The sequence below is a fragment of the Aquarana catesbeiana genome, linkage group LG07 (genome assembly GCF_042186555.1).
Source record: "Aquarana catesbeiana isolate 2022-GZ linkage group LG07, ASM4218655v1, whole genome shotgun sequence".
NCBI lineage: Eukaryota > Metazoa > Chordata > Amphibia > Anura > Ranidae > Aquarana > Aquarana catesbeiana.
Window position 1 is genome coordinate 138,270,235 of NC_133330.1, and position 24,785 is coordinate 138,295,019.

General features: G+C 44.1%; 1 protein-coding gene across 6 annotated transcripts in view; it reads right to left on the reverse strand.

The window, feature by feature from the left end:
• The window catches only part of IFT56 (intraflagellar transport 56), a 1,103,321-nt gene that overhangs the window by 764,457 nt on the left and 314,079 nt on the right, over nucleotides 1-24,785 (reverse strand). The window lies entirely within an intron of this gene.

Below are 24,785 nucleotides of genomic sequence, written 5' to 3' on the forward strand. Positions count from 1 at the left end.
CCGCTCCACATTTAAGCTACCCTTAACTGAGTCAGCTAGAAAGCCCACTTCTTGTTTGGGTTCACTAAAGCCTCCTGAAGCTTTGCGTGCCTTTTCTGTCTATTCATTGCTGGAAAAGCTTATGTATTCTGAGTGGGATCACCCAGATAAGCATTTTTTCCCCTCCTAGAAAGTTCTCAACACTTTATCCTATGGAGGAAAAATTTACAAAGATGTGGGGAATACCAGTAATTGACGCTGCTATATCCTCTGTGAATAAAAGTTTGACTTGTCCGGTTGACAATGCACAAATGCTTAGAGATCCAACCGATTAAAAAAATGGAATTCCTGTTAAAAAACATTTTTTCTTTGGTAGGTTCAGTAGCTCAACCTGCAGTGACGGCAATTGGGGTATTTCAATCCTTGAGAGACCACTTGAAACAGGTGCTCAAGGTTTTCCCTGAGCAGCAGGTCCAGGATTTAGCAGAGCTGCCAGGGGCTTTGTGTTTTGCAATTGACGCGATCAGAGATTCTATTCTTCAGACCTCTCGCCTCATGCTTGGGTTGGTGCATATGCGTAGAATCTTATGGTTGAAAAGTTGGACAGCCGAACCGCCATCCAAAAAGCTCCTGGCTGGTTTTCCTTTCCACAGAGAAAGGCTGTTTGGGGATGATTTGGACAAATATATCCAAAAAATATCAAGTGAAAAAAGTACCCTTTTGCCAGTTAAGAAAAGGAGTAAACATCCCTCATTTAAACAAGCTCCTTCTCGAGGGCCAGGGACATCAGCCTCCAGGCAGTCACGACGGTCTCCAATGTTAGGTTCAAGAGGTAAACCTCAGGGTCAACCCCAGGGACAAAGTCCTGGGGGAGGAAATCTTCAAGACAGAACACTAAAGCCTCTTTATGAAGGGGCGCCCCCGCCCGCTCGAATGGGGGGGGGAGACTTCTGCAGTTCTCAAGGGTCTGGCAGGAAGAGTCTTGAGACAGATGGGTGGTCTACACAATAGCTCTAGGTTACAAACTAGAGTTCCGAGAATTCCTGTTTCCTCAGGTCAAACGTCCCCAAAGATCCAGGGGAGAAGAAGTCTCTCTTTCAAGCATTAGACCGACTTTTGTCTCAAAAAGTGATCATGGCGGTCCCCATGAAAGAGCAGGGGTTGGGGTTTTATTCAAACCTTTTCAAGGTGCCAAAACCAAATGGAGATGTCAGACCCATTCTAGATCTCAAGGATCTAAACCGATTACTGAATATCCGCTCTTTTCGCATGGAATCAATCCAATCTGTTGTCTCCATCATACAAGGAGGAGTACTTCTGGCGTCAATCGACATCAAGGATGCATACCTGCATGTGCCTATTTTCCCCGCTCACGAAAAAGATCTGCGTTTCGAAGTAGAAAACTCAATTTTCAGTTTGTAGCCTTGCCTTTCAGGCTAGCTACTGCACCCGTTTACAAAACTTCTGGCCCTTCCTCTGGCCAGATTAAGGACTCAAGGTATAACAATTATAGCATACCTAGACAACCTGCTCTTGATAGACCGGTCGGTAGCCCGCTTAGACCAAAGCATGGTCACCACGGTCAACTACTTGGAATATACCTAGGTTGGGTCCTCAACCTAGAGAATTCTTTAAAACCATTAAGAAGACTAGAGTTCTTGGGTCTGGTCATAGATACAGCCCAGAAGAGGGTGTTTTTACCCCAGGCAAAGATCAGCACCATAAAGGAGCTGGTTCAGGTGGTCAGGGCAAAGAAGGGTCCTTCTATTCGCCTTTGCATGAGGTTGTTGGGAAAGATGGTGGCTTCATTTGAAGCGGTTCCCTATGCTCAGTTTCATTCGAGACTGCTGCAAAAGAGTATCCTATCTGCTTGGAACAAGAAGGTCCAAGCACTAGATTTTCCAATGCGTCTGTCGCCTAAGGTGCGCCAGAGCCTCAGTTGGTGGAGGATATCTAAGAATCTGCAGAAGGGGAAATCCTTCTTACCAGTTACCTGGAAGGTGGTAACAAAAGATGCCAGCCTGTCAGGTTGGGGAGCAGTCCTGGAAGAAGCGACTGTCCAAGGAAAATGGTCCAGGACCGAAAGGACCTTGCCCATCAACATTCTAGAGATTTGGGCAGCACACCTAGCCCTAAGGGCCTGGACATTCAGGTTGTGGAATTGTCCTGTCAGAATCCAGTCCGACAATGCCACAGCAGTGGCTTATATCAATCACCAAGGGGGCACCAGAAGTCATACAGCCCAGGGAGAGGTAAACCATATCCTAGCCTGGGCAGAAAAGCATGTGCCATGCTTTTGTGTCCAGGTTAAACAGCAAAGTTGACAACTTTGTGTCAAGAACAAGAGATCCACTCGCATGCGGAATAGATGCATTGGTGACCCCGTGGGATCAATTCTCACTGATTTATGCATTCCTTCCTATTCTGCTGCTACCACGGCTTTTACGCAGGATCAAGCAGGAAAGGAAGTTGGGGGTGCTTGTGGCCCTGGTGTGGCCCAGAAGATCTTGGTATGCAGAGATCTTAAAGATGGCGGTAGGGGACTCATGGACCCTATCACCACATCCAGACCTGCTTTCGCAGGGACCAGTATTCCATCCTACCTTGCAAACGCTAAATTTAACGGTTTGGCTATTGAAACCCACATTCCGAAGAATCGTGGGCTTTCAGGCTCAGTGATATCTACCTTGATTAATGCAAGGAAGCCAGCTTCCAGAGTCATTTCTTATAGAGTCTGGAAGGCATATGTTTCCTGGTGTGAATCCAGAGGTTGGCATCCCAGAAAGTATGTTATAGGTAGAATCCTTGGCTTTCTGCAAATGGGGTTAGAGATAAAGCTGGCCTTGAGTACTATCAAAGGCCAGGTCTCGGCCTTGTCGGTATTGTTTCAACCACTTGCTTTGCATTCTTTGGTCTGTAGCTTTATACAGGGGGTAACACGGCTTAATCCACCGGTTAGGTCACCCCTGAACCCTTGGGACTTGAATTTAGTTCTGTTGATATTACAGAAACAGCCTTTTGAGCCAATACAACATATTCCCTTGGTCCTTTTGACAAGGAAGCTAGTTTTTCTGGTAGCCATATCTTCTGCAAGAAGGGTATCAGAATTGGCTGCTCTTTCTTGTAAAGAGCCATATTTAGCTATTCACAAGGATAGAGTAGTATTGCATCTATAGCCTAGCTTTCTGCCGAAGGTGGTATCAGGTTTTCATCTAAACCAGGAAATTGTATCAAAAAGTTTACCAAACTCCAACACAGGATGGAGCTGTGGAAGTTTTATGGTAGCGCAGTGCCACGTCCTAAACGTCAATATTTAAATAGAAAAGCAGCAAGGATGGACTTTGCAGGCACCAATTATAAAAAAAAGCATACATTTTTATTAAACAAATAATACAAAAAATAATTAAAATATTGCAAATAAAGTGCAAGAAATTAGCTAGCTCCCTCCGGTATAGGTCATGTACGTCAAAAGGAGATTCAGGAGCTTGTTAATTATTCTACAGGAGAGAGAAACTCAGGCAATCAACAACATTAACAGTAATAATCTTGGTGTAAAGTCTCAAAAGTTTGCAGGGAGTACTGAAAGGCAATCAAAGGAGGGCTCCAGACACAGCATGGATAAGGTGACACGAATCACACGTGGGACGTGCCTAATAAGAAACATCTTAGAGTGTGTAGCAAGTGGTAGTACCAGAAATAAGGTGAATTTCCACTGCCAAATATGAAATAGGCAGAGGACCCATAAAGGGTTAACTAAGGTAAATCAAGAGGCTTACTCCATGCAGGGAGAAGATAGAGAGGTGTAGTCAGATAAGAACTACTATCCAGCCTACCTTGGTAAAACAGCATGAAATGGACATAAATCTAGATAGATAATGTATGCTTGTAAATTATAAGCTTGAGGGATGGAACTATATTTGGCGATGAACACCGCCACCTGTAAAGTGTATACATGGTAATAAGAAAGCAAATATAATTAAAATCAATCTGTAGCATTATTAAATGGTATTAATTGATTAAGTGATCTCACCTAGTAGTAGTAAATTATATAAATAAACTCTGTATCAGACTGGAGGGGATTATATTTAGAATGGACCGCCAGCAAGAGAAAGCTTAGTAAACATTTATAATGAAGCAGCACTTTGGATTAATAGGTGATAGTTCCAAACCATCCAAGAAGAAAATATATAATAGATAGATATATATATATATATATATATATATATATATATATATATATATATATATATATATATATATATATATATCTATCTATCTATCTATCTAGAGTCAATACAGTTAGACATCCCAGCAAGCAGGAATTAAGCAAAGGATAGAATATAAATACCTTTCCAGAATAAATGTGGTAAAGTGTAGAGGGATCCAGAGACGGACGACCGTCTTAGAGAAATTGCCGTGATATAAGGCTGAATAAACAGCGTGCATAACTTTCGCATCACCTGACTCGGCCGGGAAGGGAAGTGCGCGCAACCTCACCAGTCTGACTTTCTACACACTCTAATGCCCCGTACACACGATCGGACATTCCGACAACAAAATCCATGGATTTTTTCCGACAGATGTTGGCTCAAACTTGTCTTGCATATACACAGTCAACACAAATCTTGTCAGAAATTCCGAACCTCAAGAAAGCGGTGACATACAACACGTACTAAGGCACTAGAAAAGGGAAGTTCAATAACAAGTGCGCCACCCTTTGGGCTCCTTCTGCTAATCTTGTGTTAGTAGAAGTTTGGTGAGAGACGATTCATGCTTTTCAGCCTAGTGCTTTTCCGATCGTCACTGCTCTTCAGTTTGTGCTTGTGGGTTCGTATCTGGTTTTCAGTGCTTGCCCTCCCAAAGCGCACGCGAGGTCCGTATAAAATATATGGAGTATTTTGCGGGTAGGGGACCATTGATATGCCAGAAAATGTTTAATAAACATTTAAAAAAATTTTTTTTTATTTACACTGAAAAAATATTTCTTTTGAGTTACTGCTTGTGTTTCTTTTAGCTGTCTCCTAGGTTCTCCAATGGGCTTTTTTTTTACATTTTCTTCAATAGTGCAAACGTAATTTATTTGATAGATGTGGTGACAATCTCTTCTTCAGCGAACTATTATTATGTTGTGGGTCTGCTACACACACCCCTTGTTTTTGTTGTTAATGTATGTAATGGATTACTGTTAAAAATATACATCATTTTCAGCGAATTTTGCAAAGTTACGAAAATGGCATGATTGTGGCAAATTATAAAACACTGTGGGAGTTATTTACTAAAGGAAAATCCAATTTGCACTACACGTGCATTGCAAAAGTGCACTTAAAACTGCACTGAAAGTGCACTTGTAGTGCAAAGTGGATTTGCCTTTAGTAAATAACCCCCATTTCAGTGTAAACACCAACTTAGTCCAAAAAATGATATTGAGAATTGAAAGAAGAAGCCACACATTGTTGAGTAGAAAACCTTTTACTCTGTGCACATTCACATGTGCGTTAGAAAATGCTTTTTGAACAAACCAACTCATTTTAGTAATAACATTTTTGTTTTTGACAGTACAAATAGCCTTTTTTTGTGTTAAAACAGTCATGTTTAAAACCATAAAACAATACACAACTCAGGAGCTTACAAATTTCAACTTTGACAAAGTGAAGGCAATATCAGACATTAGTATGTCCAAACTGTGTTAATCTTGCCTTCATCAGATGGGGTGATGTCACCCCTGTGAAAGCCAAATTTTGAAGATGCACACAATTTGAGAGTCAAAATGGGTATTTCCCTCCTGATCCCATGCCTAATGTCAACATGTGCTAGCTCCCATCATGGGGGATCAATGGACGTGTTTTGGGGGTGCAACCCCTTCCTCTCATCTACTTTGTTTGCGAGGAAGGGGTTGCACCCCAAAACGCGTACCTTGATATCCCATGATGGCAGATAGCACATATTGACACACTGTGTGCATTTTCAAAATTTGGCTTAATATTTAAAATGTGCGAAAATACTAAAAATAAAAATAAACTAGAATAATTTTGTGTTTTTTAGATTCTGCCTAAAACATCAATTATGTGTTTAAGTCTTTTTCACGTCATTGATGTCTTCCTTGATCTTTTGTAAATCACGATTGCACATCATGATCTCCCCGATGAGGACGTGTGCACTTGCACTTGTGAAATGCAAATCTTCTTCCACAACATCCACATCAATTAAAACTAAAAAACACACCATGTATTATAAATATGCAGGCATACATCTATTACCTGAAGCTGTGGTCTCAGACACTCACCTGTTGTGGTCACTATTTCACCCACTTCATAAACCTCTCCTTCCTCCACATCTTCTGGTTGTGATGTGGGGATTTGCTTTTCTTTCGGAGGTGGGGGGTCCCTGGTTTCCTCAGATGTTCCGAGTCTTTTCTCCCCTATGTGAATAAAAAAAGGTATACTTAGCACACAGATATTTGAGGCCAGAAATAGTAATATGAAACATTGCTTGGAAGTGGCATACAATTGTCTTTTTTGGCAGAGTTCCAAGCTGAAGACATTATTTTTTCACTTTCTAAAGCTGAATTACTTACCTTTTTTGTACAATTTTCACATATGGAGACACCCCTAGTATCCACTGGAGAACCTGTGTGGGACATCCTAAAAAGTTTGTTCTGGTGTCCCACACTAGTGCTCCTGCATCCAGATGTGTAAACAGCTGCTGAGGGTCCTCTCCTTGCACTGAATCAAGTTTGCATTTCATTCTAGTACAAACCCATCTAGACAACAAAGTCATAAACTTCTTTTAATACAAATAGGCCTGAACAAATGCAGTTAACCTGTATCTGCCAAAAACATCATATTAGTGGGCGAACAAACGATGTTTACTACGAACAATTACTGTGCACACGAACCAGAAAGTTGCCATTTTAAACTGTACAACAGCAAAGAAAAGCACATGGAGCAGCATGCAAGTAATAATAATAATAGGAAGACATGACAACTACTTACTTTTTTGAAGAACTCTTGATCTTTCTGTACTGATCCTGCTCCCTCAATTTCAGGTCTGACCAGCGTTTCCTCAATTGATCCTTGAATTGTCGTACCCCAAAATTTCTGTGCAGACTTTTCACAACTTTAGCCATGATCTTGGCCTTTCTGACATTTGGGTTTGGGTAAGGTACATGCTTCCCATCATAGTCGGCCCTCTTCATGATGTCCAACATCTCTATAAAGGACATATTTGAGCTCTTAAATCTCCTCTGGGATCGGGATGTTCGTGGCTCCGGGCTTTCATCGTTGCTGCTCTTCTCTGCATGCACTTGCTCTTTCTCCGCCATGTGCTCTCCCACTGCGCCAAAAGACAAGGGGTGGGGAATAGACTAGAAAGAACTTCAGGGGCGGATGGAGTTCCACGCATAAGCATAACACGTGTGTGTCATATGTACGATCTGTGAGAGGAGGAAGGAGTACTGGAATCGCCGATCGTTAGAACGAAGATACAATTTTAACTTGGTGCATCAGTGGCCTGAACTGCTTAAAGATTGAGGCCTATATTGGGACAAGATTAGGAGAGTTTAGCCTGACATTAGGGTTTGTCTTGTGTTGTGTCTTGCAGAGAAAATTAATCTATTGAATGATCAGAACTTTATCCCCATAGTCATTAATTGTGGCAGGTAAACCACCCCTTTTATAACATTAAAACAAAGAGGAAGGCAGCACTGGATTAATTGCTGGAATGTGTGAAGCCGGTGATCCCCACGGCAGACATCCCCTATTTGTAGGCCCTAATTGGTGGCATGAGGAACACTTATAATAGGGAGTGAAAGAAGGTCCAGGATTCCCAGAGATCAGGAGCTGCAGCAGATGACATTTATGTACCCAAGCTGTGGTACTATGACAGGCTGCATTTTCTGGCAGGCCAGAATGATGCCCAGGCCAGCACTCTCCAGTCTTCCTTCAAGTCTTCCTTCCAGCTCAGCTGAGGCTTCCGAAGTCCAACCTGGGCCTTCCAGCCAGGAAGAAGTGGAGGAGCCCAGCTTGAGCCAGGTATAGCATTGTTCAACATATTTCTAGTCAAATAATTAATGTTGTTAACTAGATGTTATTATTGATCAGTAATTTCTGATTTTACAAAGTGTTTTACATATCAATAGACAGTAGTGGCCACAAATGATTGGGACAAGAATGAAAAATGGGGTCAGAATGTTAGTCTTTTCTATTTATTAACATTCAATTTGCAACAGTTATGAGCTGAAAATTGTGTGTGATTGATGAACCAAAAACTAAAACTATGTCCCTTTTTCATACACAGGAAAGTCTCGGCCAGGAGGAGGCTGTGGAAAGTGGCAGCCAGGAGGTGGCAGGGGTAATTGGCAGCCAGGAGGTGGCCGGGCCCAGTAGCCTGCCCGAATCCCAGGTTCCTCCCCTCCACCGTCTAAAAAAAAGACCCAGGAAGAGGAGTAACCTGGAGGAGGCAGCACTTGTCCTATTTTGGAAAGGCTACTGCGGCCCTCAGAACCCCCCCCTCCAATATTCAAGAGGACTATGCCTACATGGCAGCCTGCAAAATGCAGGAAATGGAGGAGGGCCAATGCCTCTTATGTGAGGAAGTTATGTTACAAGCCCTAAATAAGGGGTTGAGGGGCAAACTCACAAGCTAAAGCCAGAGTTGTGAGTTCAACCACGGTCCTCTTCCTCCACCTCCTGCCACAACTACAACACCAGAGCCACAGCCTGGAAGCAAGCGTGGAAGGAAGCATGGAAGGAAGACAAGAAAATGATGGCCTGGGTTCAGTCTGGTCTGACAAAAGATGCAGGCTGTTGTAAGACCACAGCCTGGGGACAGATATGTCATCTGCTACGGTTCCTGATCTCTTATAGTCCTGGACCGGATTGTGCTCACTATTATAAGGACTCCTCAGGCCACCAATTTTGACTGTAAAATAATTGATGTCTGCCCTGGGGTACAAAGGCTTCGCAAATTTCATCAGTTTCTCCAGCGTTGCCTTCATCTTTATTTTGTTATGACCCATAATAAATGGCTATTTATTTTTCACAAATACTTGACTATGTGTTTTACTTCAAAAAAAGACAGCTTGTGAGTAGGCAGGTACATTTCAAAAATACAATGTCAAATTAACAAGGGACACCAATACCAACCTCCTTGAGGTTAAAAAATACAAGATAACAATGGTGTTGTGGTAACTTGACACAAAACAAAAGAGAAAATTATGGAGATCACTATTAAAAAAAAAAAAAAAAAATAGGAGATCTGGATTAAAAAAAAAAAAAAAATTCTAAACATTATTATGGAGATCTGATGAAAAAGAAAAAAATATTCATGAGATCGCGAGAAATAATAAAGAAATCATTTTTTCAGAACACTGTGTGAATATCAGCAGCAAAACAACTTCATTATTCTAGCATTCTAAAGAAGAAGAAGAGTATGCGCTGCATTAAAAGATTTAAAAAATTGCAGCGTGACAAATGTGCTATCTCCATTACAAACGCTAGTTTTACCAGACCGAGCGCTTCCGTCTCGTACTTTATTCTGAGCGTGGAACTTTGTGCGTCGTCAAATTTAGTGTGACTGAAATTCCAATGGAAAGTGTCCGATGGAGCCTACACATGGTCGGAATTTCCGACAACAAGCTCCCATCGAACATTTTCCATTGGAAAATCCGACCATGTGTACGGAGCATAAGATGTTTCTTATTAGGCACGCCCCCACGTGTGATTCACGTCACCTTATCCATGCTGTGTCTGGAGCCCTCCTTTGATTGCCTCCCTGCAAACTTTTGAGACTTTATACCAAGATTATTACTGTTAATGTTATTGATTGCCTGTGTTTCTCTCTCCTGTAGAATAATTAAAAATCTCCTGAAGAAGCAATCACTTGCGAAACATGTAGAGCTTTTTTGCATACCATAATCCAATACAGGGACATATTCCTGTAATGTTATGCTTTTGACGTACAAGACCTATACTGGAGCAATCTAGCTAGTTTCTTGCACTTTATTTGCAATATTTTAATGATTTTTTGTATTAAGTGTTTAATAAAAATGTATACATATTTTTTATAGTTGGTGCCTGCAAAGTCCATCCTTGCTGCTTTTCTATTTAAATATAAACCAGGATATTGTTCTACCTTCTTTTTTTCCAGAACCCTGTTCTACGGAAGAAAGAATCTCTAGATGTAGTGAGAGCAGTCAAAATCTATTTGAAGGCGACTGCTCAGATTCGGAAAACGGATGTTCTGTTTGTGTTGCCTGAAGGTCCTAGAAAAGGACAGGCAGCGTCGAAATCTACTATTTCTAAATGGATTCGGCAAGTAATTTTTCAAGCTTATGGTTTGAAGAAAAAAGTTCCACTTTTTCAAATCAAAGCGCACTCCACCAGGGCTGTTAGTGCTTCGTGGGCAGTGCATCACCAAGCCTCCATGGCTCAAATCTGCAAGGCCGCAACTTGGTCTTCAGTCCATACATTCACCAGATTCTATCAGGTGGATGTAAGAAGGCATGAGGATATCGCCTTTGGGCGCAGTGTGCTGCAGGCACAAATGAATAAATATTTAATGAAGTAGGAGGGCGAGGTTACACTAAATACACTTAATATTACTGAGGATGGTGAGAATAATTTAAATTTTTTTTTGGCATTGGGTTTGACACAATTAATAGGGCCCTGTAAAGCCTCCTTCTTAATTATATTTAGAATAATATGTTGCACGAATTTAGCGTTGGTTATGCTTTTATGTTGCATAAATTGCTGTGATTTGTTTTTTTTTTTTATTTCTTTTTTGTTTGCTTTCCGTTTCTTTCCCCGATTATGATATGATCACAGACCTTATATATTCCCCTCGGGGGGGGGGTTCTTTTTTTTCTTCTGTAAATTAGAGTAGGTGGAAAGATATATATAAATATTTTTGTTGTGTGTATATTTATGTTATGTTTATGATGAAATTTGTCTTAAGAAAAAAAGTGATTATAAAGAATAAGAGCTCTCCTTTAAATTAAAAAAAAAAAAAAAAAGTTTTTGTTTAGAGATTAAAAGTTTATTTTTTTGATTATTGTTTTAAAATATCCTCTGTTAATGATATACTGCTCACAGCAGACTTTACCTGCCCTATAAAAAGTTAAAATTTCCCTTTTTATCTTTTTCTAGATGGAATGTAATATGACAATTCTTGTTGCTTGTGACGGCAAGAATGAAAGTGAGGCTTGAATTGCCAGGTTCCTATATATTAGTCGCTGTTTGCATGCGAGTGAGGTTTGGATGGGACACACCCCTCCTCGACCTGTAGCTGCAGGAATGAAAGTGAGGCTTGAATTGCCTATTTCCTATATATTGCAATAGCAAGAAATGACACTCATGCCCTGGAACCTTTAACCTGCTATTGCGTTCCTGGATCTGGATGTTTTATGGCGGCCACCTATGTTGTATACAACGCTGGTTTTTATCTGAACAAATGTAAGTGCAATATCTTTTATTAAATTAGTCTTTTGGGATTTTACATATCTGGCGTCTCCTTCATTTGCATGGTTAAATCTGATCGTGGGGTGAATGAAGCCTGGTCTGATTATCCAGTGAAAGTTCTTAATTTGTCCTGACACATCTCCAGCTGAAGACCCCTGCAAAGATTACTACATCAAGCCTGTTTGACCCTCTGTAATAAAGGGTCCATGTTCTCTGGTAAGAGTCTATATTGCTTGAGGTGGCAGTATATGCACAAGGTGGAGAGTCTTCTGGATTCATTTGCAATTTCATGGATTTGTGTTTTTTAGTTTTTCTAAAATTGGATTATTTTCTATCAACATTTTATGAGCAATTTTATGTTTAGCGCAACAATGATTTTGTATATACAAGGAACACACCAGACAGGTCAGGGATAAAGTTGTGGAGAGGTTTAAAGCAGGGTTAGGTCACAAAAAAATATCCCAAGCTTTAAACATCTCACGGAGCACTGTTCAATCCATCATCCGAAATTGCAAAGAGTAATGGCACAACTGCAAACCTACCAAGACATGGCCCTCCCCCGAAAATGACAGGCCGGGCAAGGAGAGAATTAATCAGAGAAGCAGCCAAGAGGCCCATGGTAACCCTGGAGGAGCTGCAGAGATCCGCAGCTCAGGTGGGAGAATCTGTCCACAGGACAACTATTAGTTGTGCACTCCACAAATCTGGCCTTTATGGAAGAGTGGCAAGAAGACAGACATTGTTGAAAGAAAGCCATAAGAAGTCCAGTTTGCAAGAAACCATGTGGGGAACACAGCAAACATGTGGAAAAGGTGCTCTGGTCAGATGAGACCAAAAATTGAACTTTTTGGCCCAAAAGCAAAAAGCTATGTGTGGTGAAAAACTAACACTGCACATCACTGCACACCACTTGTTGGTCGGAAATTCCGACTGTGTGTAGGCCCCATCGGACATTTTCCATCGAAATTTCCGTCACACAAAATTTGAGATCTGGATCTCAAATTTTCTGACAACAAAACCTGTTGTCATAAATTCTGATCGTGTGTACACAATTCAGACGCACAAAATTCCACGCATGCTCGGAATCAAGCAGAAGAGCCGCACCGGCTTTTGAACTTCATTTTTCTCGGCTTGTCGTACGTGTTGTATGTCACAGCGTTCTTGACGTTCGGACTTAAGGAAAAGATTTGTGTGACCGTATGTATGCAAGACAAGTTTGAGCCAACATCCATCGGAAAAAATCCATGGATTTTGTTGTCGGAATGTCCGATCGTGTGTATGGGGCATTAGAGGAAAAACCTGTTCGAGTCTGCAAAACACTTGAGACTAGGTTCACCTTCCAGCAGGACAAATACCCCAAACATACAACCAGAGCTACAATGGAATGGTTTAGATCAAAGCATATTCATGTTTTAGAATGGCTCAAAGTCCAGACCTAAATTTGTGGCAAGAATTGAAAATTGCTGTTCCCAGACGCTCTCTATCCAATCTGACAGTGCCTGACCTATTTTGCAAAGAGGAATTGGCAAAAATTTCACTCTAGATGTGCAAAGCTGGTAGAGACATACTCAAAAAGACTTGCAGCAGCCTGTAATTGCAGCGAAAGGTTTATGTACAAAAGTATCGATTCAGGGGGCTGAACACAAATGAGCAGCACACGTTTCACATATTTATTTGTAAAAAAATTGTGAAAATAATTTATCATTTTCCTTTCACCTTACAATTACTGTATTTTTCACTCCATAAGACGCACTTTTTTCCTCCCAAAAAAATGGGGGGAAATGTCTGTGCGTCTTATGGAGCTAATTTTGACCAGGCCTCCCACCACCGTCGCCGTATTACAATACTGGGCCGGCCATGGTCCAAGCCCCAGCATGATGATCATATATACCGACCCGGGTAGAAGAAGCCAGCCCAGGAAGCTTTGCAGTAGGTGTCCAGGCCCAGTGCCCAGAGGCACGCCCACGTGACATTACATGTTGCTCTGTGCATTGGGCCTGCTCACCTGCTGCTCCAAACCTAATAGTGTACCCACATAGGTCACTGCCTCATTCCGAGTCCCTTCCAGTCCCTCGCCAAATGGTGCCCATCCGGAACGGGCAGAAGAGAGGAGTCAGTCAGAGGACACACCATAAAGCCACAACAGATGCCAGTCCAGCCACCCACTGCAGGGACCAGGTGCCAGCCCAGCAACCCACTGCAGGGAACAGGTGCCGGTTCAGCCACCCAATGCAGGGACCAGGTGCCAGCCTAGCTCAGCCACCCACTGCAGGGCAAGGGAGCAGGTGCTAAAGCAGAAAGGATGATAAAGCAGAAAAGACTAGCATATAAAATTCGTTTTAAACTGGAGGTAATAAAATATGCAGCGGAAAGACATTTTGGGCCACCTCGAACTGAAAAAACGATGAGAGTGGGGGAAACAGGAGGATCAGCTGCAAAAAGCAAATAAAAGTAAGCAGACTTTCCGTGGGCAAGCTGCAAAGTGGCCACAGTTAGACATGGACATGAAAGAATGGATCACACGTCACTAAATTAATGGTTTCTCAGTCTCTACAAAAACAATAATATACAATGCTGTGAAAAAGTATTTGCTCCCTTTCTGATTTTTATATTTTTTTCATATTTGTCACACTTAAATGACTCAAATCATCAAACGAGTTTTATAATTACACAAAGATAACCGGAGCAAATACAAAATGCAGTTTTTAACCACTTGCCGCCTGCCATATAGTAAAATGATGGCGGCAAAGTGGTTCTGTTATCCTGATCGGACGTTATATGACGTGATCAGGATAACTAGCCGGCAAGTCAGTCTGACACACCGCAACTCCGATCTAGGTAAAGAGTCTCTGACAGAGACTCTTTAGCATGTGGTCAGCCGTGTCCAATCACGGCTGATCACAGTGTAAACAGTTGTCACGGTTGTCAGAGGCGAGTAGAGGAGAGCTGATCGGCTGCTCCTCTGGCGGGGGGGTCTGTGCTGATTTATTATCAGCGCAGCCCCACCCCCCTCCCCTCAGGGATGTCCACCACTTGTGACCACCAGGTATGCCACCCATGGCCACCAGGGATGCCAATCAGTTCCCATAATTGATGCCAATCAGTGTCAAACACTAATGCCTGCCAATCAGTAATGCCCATCAATATCCATCCATCAGTGTCATCCATCGGTGTACATCAGTGTCATCCATCAGTGTCCATCAGTGCTGCCTTTAAGTGCCCATCAGTGCCACCTATGCCCATCAGTGCTGCATATCAGTGCCACCTATCAGTGCCCATCAGTGTCACATATTAATGCCCATCATTGCAACCTCATCGGTGCCCATCATTGCCCGTCAGTGCAGCCCCATCAGTGCCCGTCAGTGAAGGGGAAAACTTATTTACAACGTTTTGTAACAAACAAAAATTTTTTTTTTCCAAAATTGTCGGTCTTTTTTATTTGTTTAGCAGAAAATAAAAATCCCAGTGGTGATTAAATGCCACCAGAAGAAAGCTCTATTTATGGGAACAAAATGATAAAAATTTTGTTTGGGTACAGTGTAGCACGATCACGCACTTGTCATTCAAAGTGTGACAGCGCTAAAAGCTAAAAATTGGTCTGAGCAGGAAGGTGTATAAGTGCCCTGTATTGAAGTGGTTAAATGATCGTTTCATTTATTAAGGCAAAAAAGCTGTCCAAACCTGCTTGGCTTTATGTAAAAAAGTAATTGCCCCTAAGCCTAAATAACTGGCTGTGCCACCCTTGGTGGCAACAACTGCAGTCAAGTATTTGTGATAACTGGCAATGAGTCTTTCACATTGCTGTGGAGAAACTTTGGCCCACTCTTCTTTGCAGAATTGTTTTAATTCAGCCACATTGGAGGGTTTTCCAGCATGAATGGCCTGTGTAAGGTCATGATCTCAATTGGATTTAAGTCCGGGCTTTGACAAGGCCTCTCCAAAACCTAAATTTTGCTTTGTTTGAACCATTTGGAGGTGGACTTGCTGTTGTGTTTTGGATCATTGTCCTGCTGCATAAGTGTACTTAAGCTTGAGGTCACGAACTGATGACTGGACATTCTCCTTTAGGATTTTCTGGTAGAGCTCAGAATGCATGGTTCCATCAATTATGGCAAGTCGTCCAGGTCCTGAAGCTGCAAAGCAGCCCCAGACCATCACACTACCACCACCATGTCTGACTGCTACATAGTTACATAGTAGGTGAAGTTGAAAAAAGACACAAGTCCATTAAGTCCAACCCATGTGTGATTATATGTCAGTATTACGTTGTATATCCCTGTATGTTGCGTTCGTTCAGGTGCTTATCTAATAGTTTTTTTAAACTAATCGATGCTCTCCGCTGAGACCACCGCCTGTGGAAGGGAATTCCACATCCTTGCCACTCTTACAGTAAAGAACCCTCTACGTAGTTTAAGGTTAAACCTTTCTTCTAATTTTAATGAGTGGCCACGTGTCTTGTTAAACTCCCTTCCGTGAAAAAGTTTTATCACCAGTACAGTATTCATAAATTGAAATCATATCCCCTTAAGCGTCTCTTCTCCAGAGAGAATAAGTTCACTGCTCGCAACCTTTCTTCATAACTAATATCCTCCAGACCCTTTATTAGCTTAGTTGCTCTTCTTTGTACTTGCTCCATTTCCAGTACATCCTTCCCGAGGACTGGTGCCCAGAACTGGACAGCATACTCTAGGTGTGGCCGGCCCAGAGTCTTGTAGAGCAGGGGAATTATTGTTATATCTCTGGAGTTGATCCCTTTTTAATGCATGCCAACATTCTGTTTGCTCAGCAATGGCATGCAATACCAAGCTGCTGCTATCATCTACTAGGTCCCCCAGGTCCTTTTCCATCCTAGATTCCCCCAGAGGTTCTCCCCCCAGTGTATAGATTGCATTCATATTTTTGCCACCCAAATGCATTATTTTACACGTTGGTATGATGTTCTTGTTATGAACTGCTGTATTAGTTATATGCCTGATATAACAGGACTTGCACCTTCCAAAAAGTTTAATTTTTGTCTCATCAGTCCACAGAATATTTGCCTAAAAGTATTGGGGATAATTAAGATGTTTTTGGTAAATGTAAGATGAGCCTTTGTGTTCTTTTTGGTCAGCAGTGGCTTTGGCCTTAAAACTCTCCCATGGATGCCATTTTTGCCCAGTCTCTTTCTTATTGTTGAATCATGAACACTGATCTTACCTCAGGCAAGTGAGGCCTGCAGTTCTTTAGATGTTGTTCTGGGTTCTTTTATGACCTCCTGGATGAGTCGTGGTCATGCTCTTCGAGTAATTTTTGTAGGCCGGCCACTCCTGGGAAGGTTCACCGCTGTTGCAAATTATCTCCATTTGTGGATAATGGCTATCCCCGTGGTTCACTGGAGTTCCAAAGCCTTAGAAATGGCTTTGAAACCCTTCCTAGACCGATACATGTACATTACTTTGTTTCTAATCTGTTATTGATTTTTTTTTTAGTTTGTGGCATGATGTGTGGCTTTTTGTTACATAGTTGAATGAATGAATGACTTGTATAGCGCTGAAAATGCGAACTGAATTGCCTCAAGGCGCTTGGTCCGTCTTGTGCGGTCCAGCTTGATAGAAGAGGCAGGTCTTGAGTTTTTTCCTGAAGGCCTGATGGTTTTTTTCCCCATACGGATGTTGGTCGGTAGAGTGTTCTATAGCCGTGGGCCTTGGACTGCGAATCTTCGTTCTCCCTTCGATTTGTAGCGGGACTTGAGAATGTGGAGGAGGTTTTGGTTGATCGAAGACTGCGATTAGGTATGTAGCATTTTATTTTCTCGCATAGGTGTCAGGGATCCACCAGCACCAGTCCAGGACACTTACGTTCGCCTATGCGTCGGCGCGCTTCCATTCGGACACAGCATCAAACTGCTGTGCATCAGCGCGGCGCTCGGGCGCGCGCGCGGGTGCGCGGCGCGGGTGCGCGCGCGCGTGCGCGCGTGCACGCGCGCGGGCGCGCGCGCGTTCGCGTTAGCGCCGGTTTGGCGCCATCTTAGCACATAAAAGTTCCCCTGTTCCATGAGGACGTCGCTGCTTCGTCTCAGCTCTGTGAATCTGTTGACCCGTATCCTGATTGTCTGCTACCTGATCTTGACCCGGCTTGTTTGACCATCCGACCTGCTCCTATCCCGATCCGGCTTGTCTGACTACTCTTCTATCCGTATTTGCTACCGTTGCCGAACCCTGCCTGTTTACCGACTCTGCCTAGTCTGCCGTTATTACCTGTGCCAGCTACCTGCCGACCCGGACTGTCTGACTCTGCTTGTGCCTACTGTTCACTTGCTGTTGCACCTTCAGCTTCAGCTTCAGTGATCTCTCCCTCCAGCGTGTCAAGCCTGCTGCCGCTCCAGTCTGCTCTCACCTGCAACTCAGCCATCCAGTGTGTCAAGCCTGCTGCCGTTCCAGTCTCCTCTCACCTGCAACCCAGTGAGTCAAGTTACTGCTATTCCAGTCTCCACTCACCTGCAGCTCGGCCATCCCAGGAGGGATCTCTGCCTCCACATCAGAGACTATACAGGCACTCCTACCCCACTGCGCTCAGGAGACCACTGTCCCCACTCCAGTGGCTCCTGAACCAGCGTTGTATGAGAGGTCTTCTCCTACAGTCAGGCTCTCCTACCAGGTACCTTACAGTACGAAGCAGCCATGACTGAGCCTGCAGGAGATACCTCTCCTTTGAAAGAAATATGCACCCACCTTGCGGCCCTCACTCAAGCCGTACAATCCCTTCAGGATAACTACAACAGATTGGAGGGACAAGTCCAGAACCTAGCAGGCCCTAACCCCTTGGCCTCCTCTTCAGCCACAACCCCAGCACAGACGGCTTCTGGACCTTCTGTTGTAATGCTTCCACCTGAACCAAAGGTTCCTACTCCTGATAGATTCTCTGGAGACCGGTCCAAGTTCCGGGCCTTTCGCAACGCCTGCAAGCTCTTCTTTGCGTTACAGCCCCGAACCTTTTCACTGGAGGCCACCAAAGTGGGGTTTGTGATCTCCCTCCTACAAGGGGAACCTCAGATCTGGGCTCATCGGCTACTTGAGGGGGACTCCGTCCTAACCCAGTCTTTATCCTCTTTCTTTGAAGCCATGGCACAAATTTATGAGGACCCTCAACAGACTGCAACAGCTGAATCAGCACTGCTCACGCTCCAGCAAGGTCGCAGACCTGCGGAAGATTATGTCATGAACTTTAGACGTTGGAGTGCAGACACTCAGTGGAATGACGCGGCCCTGCGTCATCAGTTCCGCTTAGGTCTGTCTGAAGGTTTAAAGGACGAACTTGCCCGAGTGGGTGTACCAGACACTCTTGAAGCATTAATTAATCTGACTATCCAGATTGACCGGCGAATCCGGGAACGTCGTTCTGAACGATCCACTTTACAATCCCGCCCGATGTGGATGACAGCCAGAGCACCACTCCCGGCAGCACGCTACTTACCCCCATCCAGCTCTAATCCAGCTAATGCTATGCCTGATCCTGTGGAGCCTATGCAATTGGGACTGATGCGACCTGCCTTATCGCCTGAAGAACGGGCCCGGCGCCGGCAACTCAATCTGTGCCTCTACTGTGGTGGGACTGGGCACTATGTCCTGAACTGTCCAGTCAAATTAAGTAAGTGCCCATTCTCTGTGTATACCAGTCTCTCTGCTCTGTCTGCGAACTCTACCCACATTGCCATTCCTCTGTCTTTACAGCTGCAAGAAGGGACAATAACGACCAACGCCATCATTGATTCCGGAGCATGCAGTTGCTTTATTGACTCAAACTTTGCCAGCCAGCATAACATTCCATTACAAACCAAGACCCATGGACTCGCTGTATTTCTAGCTGATGGCTCCCGCATCAGATCGGGACAAGTAACCCAAGAAACCCTGCCTCTGCCTGCTTCTACTTACTCCCTACACAAGGAACTGCTGGTTCTTGATGTCATCTCCTCCCCCATGTTTCCCATCATCCTGGGCATTCCTTGGCTGCAGGCCCACAACCCTTACATTCATTGGACATCTGGAGAAGTGAAATTCTCATCTTCTTACTGTCTTGAACACTGTGTAAAGGAAGATTCGGATTCTTCATCTACTCTACTTTGTCTAGACACCGACCAGAAACTCTGCCAGGTCATACCTAAACAATATCATGAATTCATCGATGTTTTTAGTAAAAAGGGGGCAGACTCTCTTCCACCTCATCGGCCCTACGATTGCCCCATTGATTTGCTGCCTGGATCCGAGATACCATTCGGACGCATTTTTCCTTTATCCGAGAAGGAACAGGAAGTACTAAAAACATATATAGATGAGAATCTGGCCAAAGGTTTTATACGTCACTCTACCTCCCCAGCTGGTGCCGGAATATTTTTTGTGACCAAAAAGGACAAGTCGCTCCGGCCGTGTATCGATTATCGTGAGCTAAACAAGATCACGGTCAAAAACCGGTATCCCCTACCCTTGATACCTGAACTTTTTCAAAAATTAAGGACTGCCGTCATCTTCACCAAGCTTGACCTAAGAGGGGCATATAATCTAGTCCGCATCCGGGCTGGACATGAGTGGAAGACAGCATTCCGAACCCGATTCGGGCATTATGAATACCGGGTCATGCCCTTTGGGCTCTGCAACGCCCCTGCAACTTTTCAACACCTGATTAACGACGTCCTTAGGGACTTTCTGGATGTGTTTGTAATTGCATACCTGGACGATATCTTGATTTTTTCGGAGTCCCGTGAATTGCATCAGGAACATGTCCGCAGGGTGTTGGGTCGTCTTCGCTTACACAGTCTGTACGCGAAAGCGGAGAAATGCGAGTTCGAACAACAGAGCATCCAATTCTTGGGGTTAATCATCTCCGCAACAGGCATCAAGATGGACCCACAAAAAGTGTCCGCTGTGCTGGACTGGCCGGTACCCTTGGACAAGAAAGGAGTTCAACGGTTTGTGGGGTTTGCAAACTTCTACAGGAAATTCATCAGGGGGTTCTCAGCCATAATTGCACCCATCACGCAGTTAACCAAACAAAATATCCGTTTCTCCTGGAACCAACTTGCCCAAGATGCCTTCGAAAATCTCAAGAAGCTGTTTACTTCAGCACCTATCCTCAGTCATCCTGAACCATCCCTACCGTTTATTTTAGAGGTTGATGCCTCCGAGATTGCGGTAGGTGCGATTCTTTCACAGCGCAAAGGTAGCAAAGAGATAATGCATCCTGTAGGGTTCTTCTCCCGTAAACTCTCCCCCGCGGAGAAGAATTATGACGTCGGTGACCGTGAACTTCTCGCTATAAAAACTGCTCTAGAAGAATGGAGGTACCTGTTGGAAGGGGCTATGCATCCAGTACTAATTTATACTGACCATAAAAACCTAGAGTACTTACGATCTGCCAAACGTCTGAAGCCTCGACAAGCCCGCTGGGCTCTGTTTTTCTCACGTTTCTCATTCCACATCACGTACCGTCCAGGCTCTAAAAATATCAAACCAGACGCATTATCACGTATGCATGACAATCCTAAGGACTTATCCACTCCGGACACCATATTATCCTCAAACAGTTTTTTACTGCTGCAAAAAGATTTACTTTCCCTGATTAAGGAAGCATCCTCCGAATCAGCCAGGCCTACTGGAATTTCTTTAGTAAGTAGAGATGGTCTGTTCTGGAAAGGAAGCCAAATTTTTGTTCCTGAAGACATTCGGGTCAGGGTTTTAGCACTTCTCCACGACCACCCATTGGCAGGCCACTTTGGGGTCCGCAAGACCTTGGAACTAGTGCAGCGTACTTTCTGGTGGCCCAATCTGAAAGACTTTTGCGAAAAGTATGTCAGTTCCTGTCCCATCTGTATCCAGAATAAGTCGTCCAGGAATCGAGCTTGGGGCCTATTGAAACCATTGCCCGTACCCGACAGACCGTGGAAAATGATTTCTATGGACTTTATTGTGGAACTTCCATGTTCCGAAGGATGTTCAGCTATTTTTGTAGTTGTAGACCGTCTAACCAAAATGGCTCATTTTCTACCTTTAAGGGGAACCCCGTCTGCCTCCGAAACTGCTCGCATATTTATCAAGGAGATCATCAGACTTCATGGAGTACCGGCAAACATAGTTTCTGATAGGGGGGTTCAATTCACTTCACGTTTCTGGAGATCCCTGTGTGGAACCTTAAAAATTGAATTGGCTTTGTCCTCGGCATACCATCCTCAGACAAACGGTCAGACAGAGAGGACTAATCAGACCCTGGAACAATACATCAGATGCTTCACATCATTCACACAAGATGATTGGGTATCTCTATTACCCTTAGCGGAATTTGCCTATAACAATGCCAAACATTCTGCCACCGGTCAATCTCCCTTTTACGCCAATTATGGCTTTCACCTAACCTTTCTACCTGATTTCCTTTCAGAGTCTTCGGTTCCAGCAGTACAAAGTACGGTGGAGTTCCTCAGTCACAACAGCCGGTTGCTACAGGAAACGGTATCCAAGGCTCAGGCTGATGGTAAGAGAATCTTCGACCGGAAAAGAAGGGGGGAGCTGAACTTGCAAATTGGCGACCAGGTATGGCTTTCTACTGTTAACATCAAATTAGCATGTCCTTCCAAGAAGTTGGCACCTAGATTCATGGGACCTTTTCCAGTCAGAAGGAAAATCAATGAGGTATCTTATGAGTTGACGTTACCTGATTCATTTAAAATTCATCCAGTATTCCATGTATCTCTGCTTAAACCTGCTGTACCTGATCCCTTTCCTGCTAGGGGCACAAGACCCCCTGAACCTGTTGTAGTTGATGGCAGTGAGGAATTTGAGGTCGAGGCTATCCTCGATTGTAGAAGAAGGCAAGGGCAAAACCAGTTCTTAATCAAGTGGAAGGGCTACGGCCCAGAAAGTAACTCATGGGAACCGGACAGTAATGTGCATGCCAGGCGTCTAGTGCGCGCTTATTTTTCTACTCATCCTGAGAAGAAGAGGTTGTTGGGCATCCGGAGGCTGCCCCTTGGGGGGGGGCAATGTCAGGGATCCACCAGCACCAGTCCAGGACACTTACGTTCGCCTATGCGTCGGCGCGCTTCCATTCGGACACAGCATCAAACTGCTGTGCATCAGCGCGGCGCTCGGGCGCGCGCGCGGGTGCGCGGCGCGGGTGCGCGCGCGCGTGCGCGCGTGCACGCGCGCGGGCGTTCGCGTTAGCGCCGGTTTGGCGCCATCTTAGCACATAAAAGTTCCCCTGTTCCATGAGGACGTCGCTGCTTCGTCTCAGCTCTGTGAATCTGTTGACCCGTATCCTGATTGTCTGCTACCTGATCTTGACCCGGCTTGTTTGACCATCCGACCTGCTCCTATCCCGATCCGGCTTGTCTGACTACTCTTCTATCCGTATTTGCTACCGTTGCCGAACCCTGCCTGTTTACCGACTCTGCCTAGTCTGCCGTTATTACCTGTGCCAGCTACCTGCCGACCCGGACTGTCTGACTCTGCTTGTGCCTACTGTTCACTTGCTGTTGCACCTTCAGCTTCAGCTTCAGTGATCTCTCCCTCCAGCGTGTCAAGCCTGCTGCCGCTCCAGTCTGCTCTCACCTGCAACTCAGCCATCCAGTGTGTCAAGCCTGCTGCCGTTCCAGTCTCCTCTCACCTGCAACCCAGTGAGTCAAGTTACTGCTATTCCAGTCTCCACTCACCTGCAGCTCGGCCATCCCAGGAGGGATCTCTGCCTCCACATCAGAGACTATACAGGCACTCCTACCCCACTGCGCTCAGGAGACCACTGTCCCCACTCCAGTGGCTCCTGAACCAGCGTTGTATGAGAGGTCTTCTCCTACAGTCAGGCTCTCCTACCAGGTACCTTACAATAGGTATTGAGGAGCGTTTCCTTGTAGGCATTTGTGGGTGAGGCAGAGGGTCTTGAATGTGATCCGATCCTTTACGGTTAGCCAATGTAGGCTCCTCAGGGATGGGGAAATGGATTCCCAGGGTTTTCCTGTTATCAGTCTTGCTGCGGTGTTTTGGATGAGTTGTAGGCGTGCAATCTGGTATTTAGGTAGTCCGGTGTAGAGGGAGTTTGCGTAGTCAAGTCGGGAGTTAATGATAGTTCCAACTACTGCTGCTTTGTCCCCTTTTGGAATGAAGGATGAGTCTGCATAGCAGGCAAAGAAGATGGTGAGATCCGCTGACTACTGATCCAATTTGTGCATCCATTGACATTTCTGAGTCAAAAATTACTCCAAGACTTTTGGCTTTGGTGCTTGGGGCGATGGTCTGTCCAAAGACGGTGGGCGGTGTCCAAGGGTTCTTGTTTTTTGTATTTTGGTTTGCGTGTAGTAGAAGAAGCTCTGTTTTGGATCCGTTGCGTTTGAGGTAGCTAGTGGTCGTCTATCAATGTGAGGCATTTTTCTAGTTGCTGATAATGGTCTTTTTGTCCGGTGATGCGAAAGTAGAGTTGCATGTTGTCAGCGTATGAGTGGTAGCAGAGGTCCGATTTTCTCATGATTTTGAGGAGAGGACGGATGTAGATGTTGAAGAGCACTGGTTATAAAGGCGACCCTTGAGGGACTCCATACGAGATTGCGTGGGGTTTCAGACATACGTCCCCATACTGTGTGAATATTGCCTAGGCCCTGCCTGATTAGCACTGCATTTTGGGTTTCCGTATCTCTACATTCGCAATATGCATTTATTTTGTTACATGCTGGGTACTAATATTTTAGCTAGTTAACCATTTTGAGATATATTTATTTGTTGTTTTATATATTTCAGTAAATCTGTTTCATGCTCCTGAAGAAGCGCTATGGCGTGTATCATGTTGAGCGAGCTCTGACACCCATTTCTACCAACTACATAGTTCTTTTTTGACAACAAAGTAATCTTATGGTGGAATGATTGGTATTCTATTCTTATATGATCTGTCTATATTACATGGACCTATGTATGGAGTGTATAACTGTTACTGTATTTTTATGAACTGATTACTGTACTTGTTCCCCTTTTTCTCTTGTTTTTAAACAAAATTTTGTATATCGAATAAATTTCAGTTTTTAACTTTGGTATCGTGCCTATAAAGTCCAAGCCCTTAGATACTTTTATACTCAACATTTTGCACATGTATTTTGCATATTTTTTTTGCAGTACAAATAGTACCATTTCCAATGGCTGTTTGTAACATGGGAACCTTTTTATAACCTGCAATAGCCCTCCCCCATTCCCCCCACCATTAGGGAAGGACCCCTGTCTGACCCATTATAATATAATTCACCCTCCCCCCTCAATCTTAGTTTAAATACTCTTCCAGCCTTCCCATAAACCTCTTCCTCACCACAGCAGACCCCCTTCCATTTAGGTGTAAACTATCTTTAGCATA